The 14,906-nt window shown below is 26.7% G+C and overlaps 1 protein-coding gene across 1 annotated transcript in view; it reads left to right on the forward strand.

Annotated features, from left to right (window-relative positions):
• LOC142328462 (uncharacterized) overlaps positions 1-14,906 on the forward strand; it is a 100,485-nt gene that overhangs the window by 10,535 nt on the left and 75,044 nt on the right. The gene's annotated exons all lie outside the window — the stretch shown is intronic.

A 14,906-nucleotide genomic window follows, 5' to 3' on the forward strand; every position in this document is an offset into this window, starting at 1 on the left:
CTTCAAATTATTTGTTCCAGACCTTTTATGTCCATGACAAATTTACCTTACACCAATTACAGTTACTTTCTCTAAGAGTAATAATGTTTCCTGTCTTTATGATGAATAAGTTGAAGGAGTCATTTGTAACCTCAAAAATAAATTTTATTCATTAATAACAAAGCTTGATAAAGGAGCATTTATTTACCATACAATATCATTATATTAAACTAATGAATGAAATATAAGGTATGAAACTCCATTACAAAAAAAAATTGTCCCATAACTCCATATATGTGAATCAGGATTATAAGATCTTTTTATAATAGATGCTATTTTCTTACAAGTTTTAATTTAAAAATTAAAATGTCTGAATTTTAAATAATTAAATTTTGTTATTAATAAATAAGTTATATGTAAAATAAACCAGTTTTATAATTTTAATTAAAAAATATTATGATTACATACATATTACACATTTAATATGTACTAAAAAAAACTTTGCTAGATTCTTTTATTTTGAAAAAAAAAATTAAGAATTAGATGATTTATTTTTAGTTAAAAAATATAAATAACTTCCTGTTCATTATTTCAGCAAACACAAGTAATATTAAAAGAAGAACCATGAGCTAATTTGTCATTTAAAAAAAAATGTTTTTTTTCTCTATGAGTAATTAACTTTAATTATAAAACAATAACATGGTGAATATGTAGACATGACAATGCTACTGAATATCAACTGTATCATAATGGAATTATTATGTTGATAAATTATAGTATATTCAGCTTAGTGAAGAAAGGAATGCACACAACTTAGCTCCTCAGTTTCCGAAGCAATGGGAATTCTTAGCATCTGAAATGGGATGCTTGATATTCTTGAGAATGACTGTACTATTTTTGAGAATGACCTGTCCTTATGTCAGTGCTTAAAAACTATGTACGTTAAATTACATATAACTAGGTGGAATAAATCAATTCTAGATGGATTATTTTTGGAAATTATTGATTTTCTTGATTCTTTTTAAATCAGAATATATAACTGAATACATAACTGAATTTTTTAATTAATAAATGTTTATTTTATTAAATAAATGTGTAATTGTTTTCACTTTTCTGTTGTATTTAATGTTATTTAATATAATGATATAATTTAATATAATTTTATTTATCTTTATCTACATAAAATAGAACTAAAATAATTTCATCATAAATCTATATTTTTAAGAAGTCTGAACAGAGTTTTTTCTTTTTAGATAAAATGAAGAGTTGACAGTTTGTGTACATTTAGAGAAATTATCACCCTTCATAATAACCAAGTCTGTTGTGTGTTTTTGAAGGCAGCATTCATGTATTAATAAAAATTATGTTTGTTCATACTTTGATATAAAATATGAAATTCTACAGAAGCATACTAAATATATTAACTTAGAAGTTATAAAGGATCAAAACAATGTTCAGAATATTTGGTAAACAAAACCTCATTTTTACTTACAGTGGTAACAAATTGTATAGCAGTGAAAGTAGTAGTAGTAGTAATACCATACTACTTTGAACTGTAGTAATGTGGACAGAAAGATTTAAAAATTGAGTAATAAAAATGATCAAATTTTTTTACATGGAAACTGTTTCCTTGTTATTAATATCTGCTGTTATATACATATATGTAATGTCTCATACAGAAATGTTAAGAATCTCAGAGCATGTTCAACAAGTGAAAATAAAGAAAAAGGTTCATATAAACATGGGTTAGAAATGCACTGTTTTAGGATACAGCTTGTGAAAAATTTTGCCCTGATCTCTGCTCCAGACTAAAATTAAGTTACACTGAAATTCTTGAAATTTAGGTAAAGTTGTGAATTTGATGGTTTCATTCAGTTTTTGTTCAGAAAAATGAAATAAAACAAATTCCATTAAAACTAAGTAAAACACAAAAAACTGATGTCATAAAACATAATATTTTATTTTTGATGTTCAACAACTTTGTTAAATTGTCAGTAAACAAATAAAATGTAACAAACATTTATAGAGAATCTAATTTTGAAAAAATGTGTGAAAGTAACATTAACTTAAGATTTTATGAAATTTAACTTATATTGTAAACAACATACAGCAAAATGTGGAGAAAAGTATTTCATTATAGCTTTAAGCCGAAACTAGACTCATTCCAATATTGGAGACTTTCTAGAAACAAAATCAATTATTTAAAATAAATAAATAAAAGTTTATTACACACTTTCTGTTATAAAAATTGTTCAAAACTTCCCGCTTCAGTGTTATATTCAACACAATTTAAAATTCCTTGGGTATTTCTTCTTAATCATATTAAGATTGTTGTCACTAATATTTCTTTTCTGAATCCTTTTTGTTTGTATATTAATGATTTCATATGATCCCACAAACAATAGTCCATTGACATTAGATCAGATGTCCTAGGAAGTAAATTAATTGGTTCACCTTGCCTGTTTCTACATATTCTTCATTTGAAAACCGAAATAAGCATTTTTAAAAAATTGATCCTCAAGGATTGTAATTTTCTTCAGTTTTAAAAACAAACAAAACTGTTCAGATGAAATACATGGCTTTCAATTGTTGGTCAGCTCTTAACATGGTGAATGTGTAGATACGACAATGCTAATTTTGTAAAGTGTGGTGTGTCACCTCAGAAAATCTCCTTTTAATAAGGATACTAAATTGTTTTCATTGGTTAACATGGTAAAATGTAAAATTTTTATAAAATAATAAAAATCACAATTAATTTTTTAATTAATCATCATCCTTTCCCTTCATCTAACTATTAAGTTGGGCTGCAGATCGTGAACCTGCATGTCCTGCAAAACTTTTGATCATGAACCTGTCTTTTCATCTTTCTTCTGTGAAAATTTTTTCACTTCTGTTCACTTTCTGAGATCTTCCTTACGCTAATTATCTCTTTCTTGGTCTTTCTCTTATTCTAACAAAATTTACTTTGATATTCTTCCAACTAATATGCTGTAAGTGTCCAAACTATTTCAGCCTGCCTTATTCAATTCTCTACTTAACTGCTCAGTATTATAGATTTTCTCTTCATGCAACATTTCTTTTTTGATCTCATTTCTCCTACCATGTTTTTTAAAACCTTCATCATGATGCCTACAATTTGCTGTCTTCTTTTAGTGATCTAAGACTATGTCATGTGCAAATGAATGTTATCTGTTTACATTTCATTGATATCCTTATCCCATATTAAACTTGTAATACTTTGATAAAATTCTTCCACTTATTATCTACACTTGTATTGCTAATTTACTACTTGATTTTCCCATTATTAGATAATTTCACCCTTAACACCTTAGGGCTTTTCTTCTCTTTATATTTGTAGATTGCCTTTAACATTTTGATCATTTCTTGTCAATATTTTGTTTTTCCTTTCTTATATTTTCTGTTTTGCATTACCTCGGTTTGCCATTCCATTCTTCTAAGCAGTGATATGTTTTTGGTTAATATTTTTCTTTCTAAAAACATAACAATGCCATAAGGAAATAAATATGCTTTTATCTTTTGGTTTTTTATTTTCCTCTCATCTTCTATTTTTTATCATCTTAACAATGATAAAAACAATATGATAAGTACACACTGTTTGAAATTAAGTACTCCAGTTTCCACAACAAAATTAAAAGTACAAAAAAGGTCATTCTTTATTTAAGTAAATTCTGGGATAAACCCTTTCCCTCTTTATGGTATTATATTTTTCTTTTGGGGACATGATCAACTGAAATTGTGTTTCATTTAAAAAAAAGGTTTTTTTTAAATGATGAAACTAGAATGCAAACAATGAAAATTTCAGGAGAATTATCGATCAAGAGAATCCAAAGTTTTAATATTAGGTGGAATAATTTTATCCTGAATGTTGTATATAAAGAAGATAAAAGCCAGAATATAAAAAAATAGAAGTGGCTTATTGTCTTACAAAAAGCATTTTTAATTAAAAATCATTTATCCAAAAATGCAAAATTAAAGCATTATAAAACCGTAGTTTATTGGAAGCGTTATATAGTTTGGAAGGCTTATAGAATTTCTCAGGTAAAACTCAAAAGTTGATAAAAGAATTATAAGAAAAATCCACAGCCCAAAACTGGAAGATAATATTTATAAATTAAGAAAACAGAATAAATTTACCAACATTTTGAAAAAATATACCATAGAATGAGAAAAAAAGACTCAAATTTTATATCACTTATATAGAATGAATGGAACTAGATTAATAAAACAAATATTTAAATTTTTCAGAAATGAAATTCAAAAAAGCTGGTTAAAAGAAATCAAAAAAGATTTAAAATTATTACGTATTTCAAAAGAAATAATTTTCAATAGATAATCTTTCAGATAACTAGTTGATGAATCTAAATTTCTAAAAAAATAGAAAAGGGAACACAGTAGATGGACCAAAGAAAGGAGAGAAAGGTTAAGGAATAGAACAAAAGAATTTTAGGAAAGAAAAAATGCAGAATTACTCTACAAATTATTCTCATTACAAAATCTATAACTAAAGCACATTACTAGACTGAATTTCTTTCATACATTATATATACAATGCAGGTAGTAGTAGTAATAATAATTATAATTGTCGATCTCCGTGGCAGACTGGTTGTGTCTCTGTCTTTCACCCTGGGATCCTGGGTTCGAATCCTGGTCAGGCATGGCATTTTTCGTATGCTCCAACTTTCCATTAGAGCTAAATAACCACAGCAGTTAATGTCTGTCATCTACTCTCTCTTTTTTGTAATAAAAATAAATAAATAAACATTTGTATTTATTTTATAAGCAATTAAATAAAATTTAATATAAATATTTAATGCAATTAATTTAATAAAATCTAATTTTAATTTAATAAGCAATTTAATTAAAATTCAAAATTATTCTATAGTCAATACATAAAAATTCAACATAATTAATTATGTCATCATAAAAAAATTGCATAATGTCAAAAAAGATTCAAACATAAATATCATAATATAAATCTCTAGTAAAAAACATCTTTACTAGTGAGCTAATTTATCACTAGCAGTGCAAATGGCTTTCATAAAGCCCTAAAAAAAATAAAAGTACATTACTATTGTTAAATTTCTTCAAATAATGCTTTGCAAAGGTTTCAGATAAAGCAATTTTAATCTTTTTTTAAATATATTAAACCATTCATTTGTGAAGAATAAAAGGAGGGAAAGAGAGAGAGATTAACTGACAGATGATTAGATAGACTGAGAAAAATTCATTTTTACATGAAACCTACAGATTTTCAATTGGGCTACATCAATATTCTTGGCTAGAACTTATGTAAACAAATAAATCTTTTATTCTGATTGATAGGTAATTATATCACATTAGATCACGTCATTATAAGATAAATTATAAATATAGAAAATCTGACAACAAAGTTGTAATACTTTCCTGGCATTTGATATTTATTCTTATATGGTGGAAAAATAATTACACATGAAAAAAGTTTTCTAAGATTTCTTTTTTGGGGTGTGGGTAACTATGGTGAACTTTTATTGTAATTTTATTATTTAATCTTTTAACAATATTAAAAGTTTAAATAAACCAAAAAAAGTTTTGAGAAATAAAAAAAGATTGATATTTTTAAACTTCAATCAGCTCCTCCTCTTCAATATTACCCAAAAATGACAAGAACAGCATGCACTCATGTACTGAGCTTAATATAAAGTGGGATTATAAAACTTATGTACTCCAGTCCCTGGAGATATTGACCCCCAACATTTTACCAATCAATTATTGCCTCGTACGTACAAGTTTCTATACAGAATGTCATTAAAATCGTTTTATTCAGGCAAACATTATTAAGCTTCAAACATGCCTGTATGCATGTGCAAACATTAATCTCCTTTTCTGTTTTTTTGGAGTTCTTGGTCAAGAAACATTGAGAAATGCAAAAAACGATATCCCATTTTTTTAATTGATTACTGTAATTTTGGTCTTGCACCACAGCACTAGAGCTATGATGCCAGGAAAGTAAAATATATTATAACATGAAAATTAGATGAAATTAGATGTTAATTATTTAAATACAAATAACATGGAAATTCAAATCGCCAATCTCTGTGTTGAAGTAGCAGCTTCTCAACCTTCATTATAACTCATGTATGTTTCATTTAACTTTCCTTCTACTCTGACACCAATCTCATCTACAGCAACAGCTTCATCACAAGCAATTTTTATATGAAAAGTTATGTCTAATTTAGAATTTAACTAACGAAAGACCTGATGCTTTAAACTTTGTTTTACAAAGTTAAAGTTCTTTTGAAATTTCTAGGACTTCCTCACATATCAAAGTTCTAGAGACCAGAATGATTTGCATGAGCCCTACAAAACCACTCATATACTGTGGGCAGGATGCATCACCAATTAAACTATTCTCATCAATACAGTTCTTATCCTCATCAGACAACATTGAGTGAGGTCTTTTCACATAACTTCGGATGGTAGTTTTTCAGATGGATGGTTCTCATGGTTCTTGAGAATTACTAATTTTGATCCTATGAGTACCAGGTAAATACAAGACCACCTCTGTGGAGCCCACATGTACAGAGGCTAGAGCTAAATACAACTGGGTCCACCGAGGTGGTCAGAGGACATCATATGAGACTAACTACATACAGGCATTCACCCATTGGCATGATAGTTTCCACCTTGGGTTATAGTTGTGTTTCATAAAGTGTCACAGTTTCTGTTGCTGTGATAGAATTAGCTTCCAATTTCCGAACTATATTATTAAATAACTGTAGAATACCATATAAAAATTTCTAAAACAGTTCTCTTTCTACATTTTCAAAAAATCAAATAATAATTTTGGACATTTATCACAAGATAAGTATAATTTTAGGCCATCAAAAATGGAAAGAATATTGCAGTTAACAAACTATGTAACCTTGTGCTGCTATGAGATAATACTTTTTTGTAATGTGTTTCCACAAATTCACAGAACTCTTTAAGTTTCATTACTCTTACTGTACATATGTGAAAATATTTATAAATTTTTATAACAATAACTTCTACGTCCAGGAGTAGAGAATCACATGCTATTTGTACTGAATTGTGTGCAATGTAAGCTGAACAACCAATTCCTAAAATAGATCTATCTAAATCACTTTGAATTTTTCTGAACACATTTTCATTCCCCTTTCTCTTCACACCACAAAAATTACTGTTAGTGTTATCAGCAGTATAACAAACAAACTTTTTTCAAGTTTGTATTTTTTTCACACACTGCAAAATATACTGGGTCAAAATTTGAGCAGTTCCACCTGACACTTCTTCAAAATTTAAAAGTTTAACTTGAATTCCCTCCTCCAAACTGAAATATCTTACAACAATCAGAACAAGGTTTACTTAACTTGTGTAGTGAAAATGTGTAGTGACTGTCCCTGTTGTGCTGCCAAATGACTAAGTAAAATCAAGGTCGGCTTAGAGATGCACGGCTGTAAGAGAATGTTTAAAAACACAATGTCGAACATATAGATTTAAAATTAACCTTGCCAGTCATAAAATTCTCAATCCCTGGGCAGACTAAAAAAAACAGGACTGCCCGGGCTAATCCTGAACATATGGTAAGCCTACTTAAAGGGCTTCCTAACCTTTCTAAGGCTGGTACCATTGACAACAGTGGTGATACTGATAGCTCCATGTACAGATGCTGCTATTTATTGTACGAGAATAGCAATACTTGCTATTTATCTTAGTTACAGTTCAACATTATTTAAACTGTCAGTTAATATTTTAAGAAATCTAGATAAATTATTTTACTGGAATCAGACTATAACAACAATATCAACACTGATGAATACTATCTTAGCATTACCAGATGGTGCATAATCATTCATTATATAGATCACATCGGAATAGGTAGAAAAAGGAACTGTTGTAGTATTTGCCTGAACAGATCAAAGAAAAATTGTAGTAAAACTTTCATCAGTACACAAAATACACAACAAATATAAAAAAAGAAGAAGAGGTCCACATTAATCTGATAAATAATAAATAAATCTATCAAAACAATATAATTTGAGTGTGGAAAACACTCAAATATTAAATTTATTAAAATTGTAAGAAAGCAACTATGCGAAGATATTAAATTAATATGATGAGCATAAAAAAAATTAGTTCAGAGGGTTTTAAAGTAAATTATTTGAGCTTATTTATTAAACAAAGATGCAGAAAACTCAGATTTTTTATTTTATTTTATGAGTATTATTATTTAAAATCTCATTGCTAGGGTAGAAATAATGGCATTGTAAAAGAAAATATATAAATTTAATTTTTAAATAATTCTAATGGAAGATCTTTTAAATGAATTTGTAATATATTAAAAATGGCAATCTAAGCATAAAATAAGACTCTTAAAGTCTTATATGGCAAAGTATTTTGTTGAGTTACATGAAATCAGTTCAGTAATTTAATATTTTTAATAATTATATAACAATTAAATTTCATTGTTTAATTAACAATTATTTCTCATTTATTAAATATTATTGATCTACATGATTCAAACTGTTTGGGTACAAAACAGACACACTTATTTTCATATTCAAAGTTTCTCTGACTTTATCTACAAATACTTCATCAAAATATCTGAAATTATTTTGCTAATGAATAAAAACTTTAATGGATTTAAAATTTGGTAAAGTTTAATATTTAAAGTTTAAGTTCAATACTAAAAATAATAAGGCGCTGACTTTAAAATCTAAAGTATGCTATTTAATTTTTTTTTTTTTAATTAATAAACTCTTTAATAATGTTCATGTTACTATGTAATATATATGACTGTTGTATTAAAATGTTAAACTGTTATCTTGTAAAAGGATTAAATATTAACGATCCATTTTGAAAGCGAGTTGTAAATATTTAATAACTTTTAAATATTTTAAATCCTAATGTATCTAGCTGTTCAACAAAGTTAAATGTTTAATAATGCTTTAAATAATTAGCTCACTTATAAATAAATGTGATGGTATTAAAATAATTGGTGATATATAAATTGCAAGTTTATTATAAAAAAATCATTTCTCTTTGAAATATTTAACAAAGTCTACTAAGTTCCTTTAAGTTCACCTTGTAAAATAAACTTGCAAAAATACCTATATATATATATACCTAACATATATCTGTATATGTGGATTATATTTTTTTTCCTTTTTTGAATTATTGAATGTAATTTTGGAACACAAAATATTTTGCTAATGACTATCAAATGTAATAAAGATAACATGATTTTCCAACAAAAAAAAAAAAAAAAAAAATTATAATAACCATTTTAATTTATATTAAAATTTAAAAGAACAAAAAAAAGGATTAATCACTTTATATGTTACGTACCTAGATTTTATTAATGACTAAATGTAAAACTATTATTTAAACATCACTTTACACTACGTAATATAACAAACAATAACAATTAAACAAAATAAAATTAATAAATGATGTGAATAAAAATATAAAAATTATGAGTTTTTAGAAAAATATTCTCCAGCTGATTTTCATTTATTTACATTTTAGTTTATTTTAATGAATATCATTTGTTAAAAATTTTAAACAAAATTTTATTGATTTGATATTATTTTAATTACTTTAAAATTGGCTTCTTCAGTTATCTTTATATGTGTATTGTTTCATTTGATAAAGTAAAAACAATACTGGGAATTTTGTTTTGTATTGATTAAACCGCTATGTTTTTTTTAAACATAATTGTAGCTGAAGAGTGTGTTAAAAAGAAGGAAATATAAGTAACTGAATGTAGTACATTAAATAATTCAGTTTATATAAAAATGCCATTACACCAATTTTATAGTTTTTTTATAGAAATCTACAAGACTTCAAAAAATTAGAAGAATTGGAAATTTTAATTAAACTTAACCTACACACAACCATGCAATTATTTTACATTTCACCAAAATTCATGGAAAGTTATACTTCTAAAGCATAGATGTAAAAACTTTTGTAGTTGTCAAACTGAATTTCATTACAGCAACTTGACATACGGGTACAAGTTTCAGCAGTAGGTTAACTTCAAGATAAAGAATATTTTGATGTTAACATATAACATTGTTCAAAGTGAACAATAGTATAGAATTAATATAAAGATAAATAACATAAAGAAATAATAATATTTTATATTAACATTGTTCAAAGTGAACAATAATATAGAATTAACATAAAGATAAATAACATAAAAGATATATTATTTTAGTTTTAACATTGAATTATTGAAATGTGAATTAAAAAATACTTTGAATTGGAAATTTTCTATTCTTTAACGCACTTTGAGAAGAACTATTGACTGATTGTCAACTATAAGGAACTATAATTTAATTAACTTATCAATATTTATCATTTTTGTTTGAAGTATTAAATACTTATACAGGTATAATCTAAAGAAAATACTCTTATTCATTTTATGTGATTGCATTCTTTACATTTAGCGTAAATGATTTTCCAAAAAATAAATTGATAAAAATCAAAATTTAAAATATATAAATTATCAGTTGTTTTGGAAACTAATTTTTTCATACAACAACACTGTTTATTAATGTTGAACTGAAATAATACTGGCCAGTTTTGATCATTGCAAACTGGAAAAAAATTAAAAATTAAGTTATTATTTTTTCTGTCATATATTACCTGATGTTAGTATGGCATTTACACCGTTCTAGAAGTTGTCTTCTAAAAAATTTGTGATTAGATTTTAACCAGCCAACATCAGTTATTTGTGTTACATAAATATTATAAAAAGTGTAGATTGTACTTATTTATAGAACACAAAATAAGAAAGAAATGATACAATGTGGTAGGGTCCTAGGGGAAGGCAGTAAACTTATCTGGTGGTTCCACAACATGGGGATATTTCAATGATCCTTGAAGTTGAAGGTTGAAATTTGAAAAGTAAGGATGAAATACTAAGATTCAAAGCTTCCTATAAAAAATTGGTTCCCATATTTCAGCAAAGTTAAAAATGGTGGGTAGAGTTTCATGCTATGCTGTTAACATTTTATTGATAGGTAAACATTTATATTGAATGTCACTTAACATTTATACATGTAGAAAATACCTGTAAATTTGTATATAATATCCCTTCAATATTAAATTTTAAATAGAACATAATTTAATTGCCAGAGCAGATACATACATAAAGCATCATAGTAATCCAAAAAAAACATGTGGTTAATTGAAACCCAACCAATAAAGAACACCAGTATCTGCTCCATAGCATACAAATCCATACAAGCGTTAACTACCTTTACAAGGACTTCAACAAGAGAACTCTTGACTTTGAAAATCAGATGATTTTGTAATGATAAATTTGACTACTAGACTAACCCGGTGGGTTAAGACTGATGCAATTGTATTTTGTGCACAATTTGTCAACATGGTAGGAAGATATATTCACAATGGATCCTATATCTTAAAATCATACTAAAAGAATTGAATATATACATTTTTTTATACAATTATTTACTTTGATATTACATACTTTAAGTTTCTACTTAATTTTCCTCCTAAGTAGTTATCTTATCTGTTAAGGAGAAACCCCTTGTTAGCCATCCCATATAACTTTTAAGTATTTCTTAAGCTCTTATTAAACGATTTCACCAGGAAAGTTATGTAACTCTTTGCCAGTTTTTCATTTTTATTAATAAAAAGCTATAAAAATCAATTGTAAACAAAATAATAGAAAACAATATGAAGATTTGTGTTCTGATTTTATAAAGAAGAAAAACTTTTTTATTATATATGTTTGTTTTCTTTTGACTGCATTACTGCAAAGTATCATTAAGATTCATAAAGAATTTATCAGAATATTTATAAATATTTTCACATATGTACAGTAAGAGTAATGAAACTTAAAGAGTTCTGTGAATTTGTGGAAACACATTACAAAAAAGTATTATCTCATAGCAGCACAAGGTTACATAGTTTGTTAACTGCAATATTCTTTCCATTTTTGATGGCCTAAAATTATACTTATCTTGTGATAAATGTCCAAAATTATTATTTGATTTTTTGAAAATGTAGAAAGAGAACTGTTTTAGAAATTTTTATATGGTATTCTACAGTTATTTAATAATATAGTTCGGAAATTGGAAGCTAATTCTTTCACAGCAACAGAAACTGTGACAGTTTATGAAACACAACTATAACCCAAGGTGGAAACTATCATGCCAATGGGTGAATGCCTGTATGTAGTTAGTCTCATATGATGTCCTCTGACCACCTCGGTGGACCCAGTTGTATTTAGCTCTAGCCTCTGTACATGTGGGCTCCACAGAGGTGGTCTTGGATCAAAATTAGTAATTCTCAAGAACCATGAGAACCATCCATCTGAAAAACTACCATCCGAAGTTATGTGAAAAGACCTCACTCAATGTTGTCTGATGAGGATAAGAACTGTATTGATGAGAATAGTTTAATTGGTGATGCATCCTGCCCACAGTATATGAGTGGTTTTGTAGGGCTCATGCAAATCATTCTGGTCTCTAGAACTTTGATATGTGAGGAAGTCCTAGAAATTTCAAAAGAACTTTAACTTTGTAAAACAAAGTTTAAAGCATCAGGTCTTTCGTTAGTTAAATTCTAAATTAGACATAACTTTTCATATAAAAATTGCTTGTGATGAAGCTGTTGCTGTAGATGAGATTGGTGTCAGAGTAGAAGGAAAGTTAAATGAAACATACATGAGTTATAATGAAGGTTGAGAAGCTGCTACTTCAACACAGAGATTGGCGATTTGAATTTCCATGTTATTTGTATTTAAATAATTAACATCTAATTTCATCTAATTTTCATGTTATAATATATTTTACTTTCCTGGCATCATAGCTCTAGTGCTGTGGTGCAAGACCAAAATTACAGTAATCAATTAAAAAAATGGGATATCGTTTTTTGCATTTCTCAATGTTTCTTGACCAAGAACTCCAAAAAAACAGAAAAGGAGATTAATGTTTGCACATGCATACAGGCATGTTTGAAGCTTAATAATGTTTGCCTGAATAAAACGATTTTAATGACATTCTGTATAGAAACTTGTACGTACGAGGCAATAATTGATTGGTAAAATGTTGGGGGTCAATATCTCCAGGGACTGGAGTACATAAATTTTATAATCCCACTTTATATTAAGCTCAGTACATGAGTGCATGCTGTTCTTGTCATTTTTGGGTAATATTGAAGAGGAGGAGCTGATTGAAGTTTAAAAATATCAATCTTTTTTTATTTCTCAAAACTTTTTTTGGTTTATTTAAACTTTTAATATTGTTAAAAGATTAAATAATAAAATTACAATAAAAGTTCACCATAGTTACCCACACCCCAAAAAAGAAATCTTAGAAAACTTTTTTCATGTGTAATTATTTTTCCACCATATAAGAATAAATATCAAATGCCAGGAAAGTATTACAACTTTGTTGTCAGATTTTCTATATTTATAATTTATCTTATAATGACGTGATCTGATGTGATATAATTACCTATCAATCAGAATAAAAGATTTATTTGTTTACATAAGTTCTAGCCAAGAATATTGATGTAGCCCAATTGAAAATCTGTAGGTTTCATGTAAAAATGAATTTTTCTCAGTCTATCTAATCATCTGTCAGTTAATCTCTCTCTCTTTCCCTCCTTTTATTCTTCACAAATGAATGGTTTAATATATTTAAAAAAAGATTAAAATTGCTTTATCTGAAACCTTTGCAAAGCATTATTTGAAGAAATTTAACAATAGTAATGTACTTTTATTTTTTTTAGGGCTTTATGAAAGCCATTTGCACTGCTAGTGATAAATTAGCTCACTAGTAAAGATGTTTTTTACTAGAGATTTATATTATGATATTTATGTTTGAATCTTTTTTGACATTATGCAATTTTTTTATGATGACATAATTAATTATGTTGAATTTTTATGTATTGACTATAGAATAATTTTGAATTTTAATTAAATTGCTTATTAAATTAAAATTAGATTTTATTAAATTAATTGCATTAAATATTTATATTAAATTTTATTTAATTGCTTATAAAATAAATACAAATGTTTATTTATTTATTTTTATTACAAAAAAGAGAGAGTAGATGACAGACATTAACTGCTGTGGTTATTTAGCTCTAATGGAAAGTTGGAGCATACGAAAAATGCCATGCCTGACCAGGATTCGAACCCAGGATCCCAGGGTGAAAGACAGAGACACAACCAGTCTGCCACGGAGATCGACAATTATAATTATTATTACTACTACTACCTGCATTGTATATATAATGTATGAAAGAAATTCAGTCTAGTAATGTGCTTTAGTTATAGATTTTGTAATGAGAATAATTTGTAGAGTAATTCTGCATTTTTTCTTTCCTAAAATTCTTTTGTTCTATTCCTTAACCTTTCTCTCCTTTCTTTGGTCCATCTACTGTGTTCCCTTTTCTATTTTTTTAGAAATTTAGATTCATCAACTAGTTATCTGAAAGATTATCTATTGAAAATTATTTCTTTTGAAATACGTAATAATTTTAAATCTTTTTTGATTTCTTTTAACCAGCTTTTTTGAATTTCATTTCTGAAAAATTTAAATATTTGTTTTATTAATCTAGTTCCATTCATTCTATATAAGTGATATAAAATTTGAGTCTTTTTTTCTCATTCTATGGTATATTTTTTCAAAATGTTGGTAAATTTATTCTGTTTTCTTAATTTATAAATATTATCTTCCAGTTTTGGGCTGTGGATTTTTCTTATAATTCTTTTATCAACTTTTGAGTTTTACCTGAGAAATTCTATAAGCCTTCCAAACTATATAACGCTTCCAATAAACTACGGTTGTAAAATAATATTTTAGTAAACTAACTACTGTTTTTGCTTTGGTCTCTATTTTGCAACAATTCTACTTTAATTTGAA

This window comes from Lycorma delicatula, chromosome 7 (genome assembly GCF_047948215.1).
Source record: "Lycorma delicatula isolate Av1 chromosome 7, ASM4794821v1, whole genome shotgun sequence".
Lineage (NCBI taxonomy): Eukaryota > Metazoa > Arthropoda > Insecta > Hemiptera > Fulgoridae > Lycorma > Lycorma delicatula.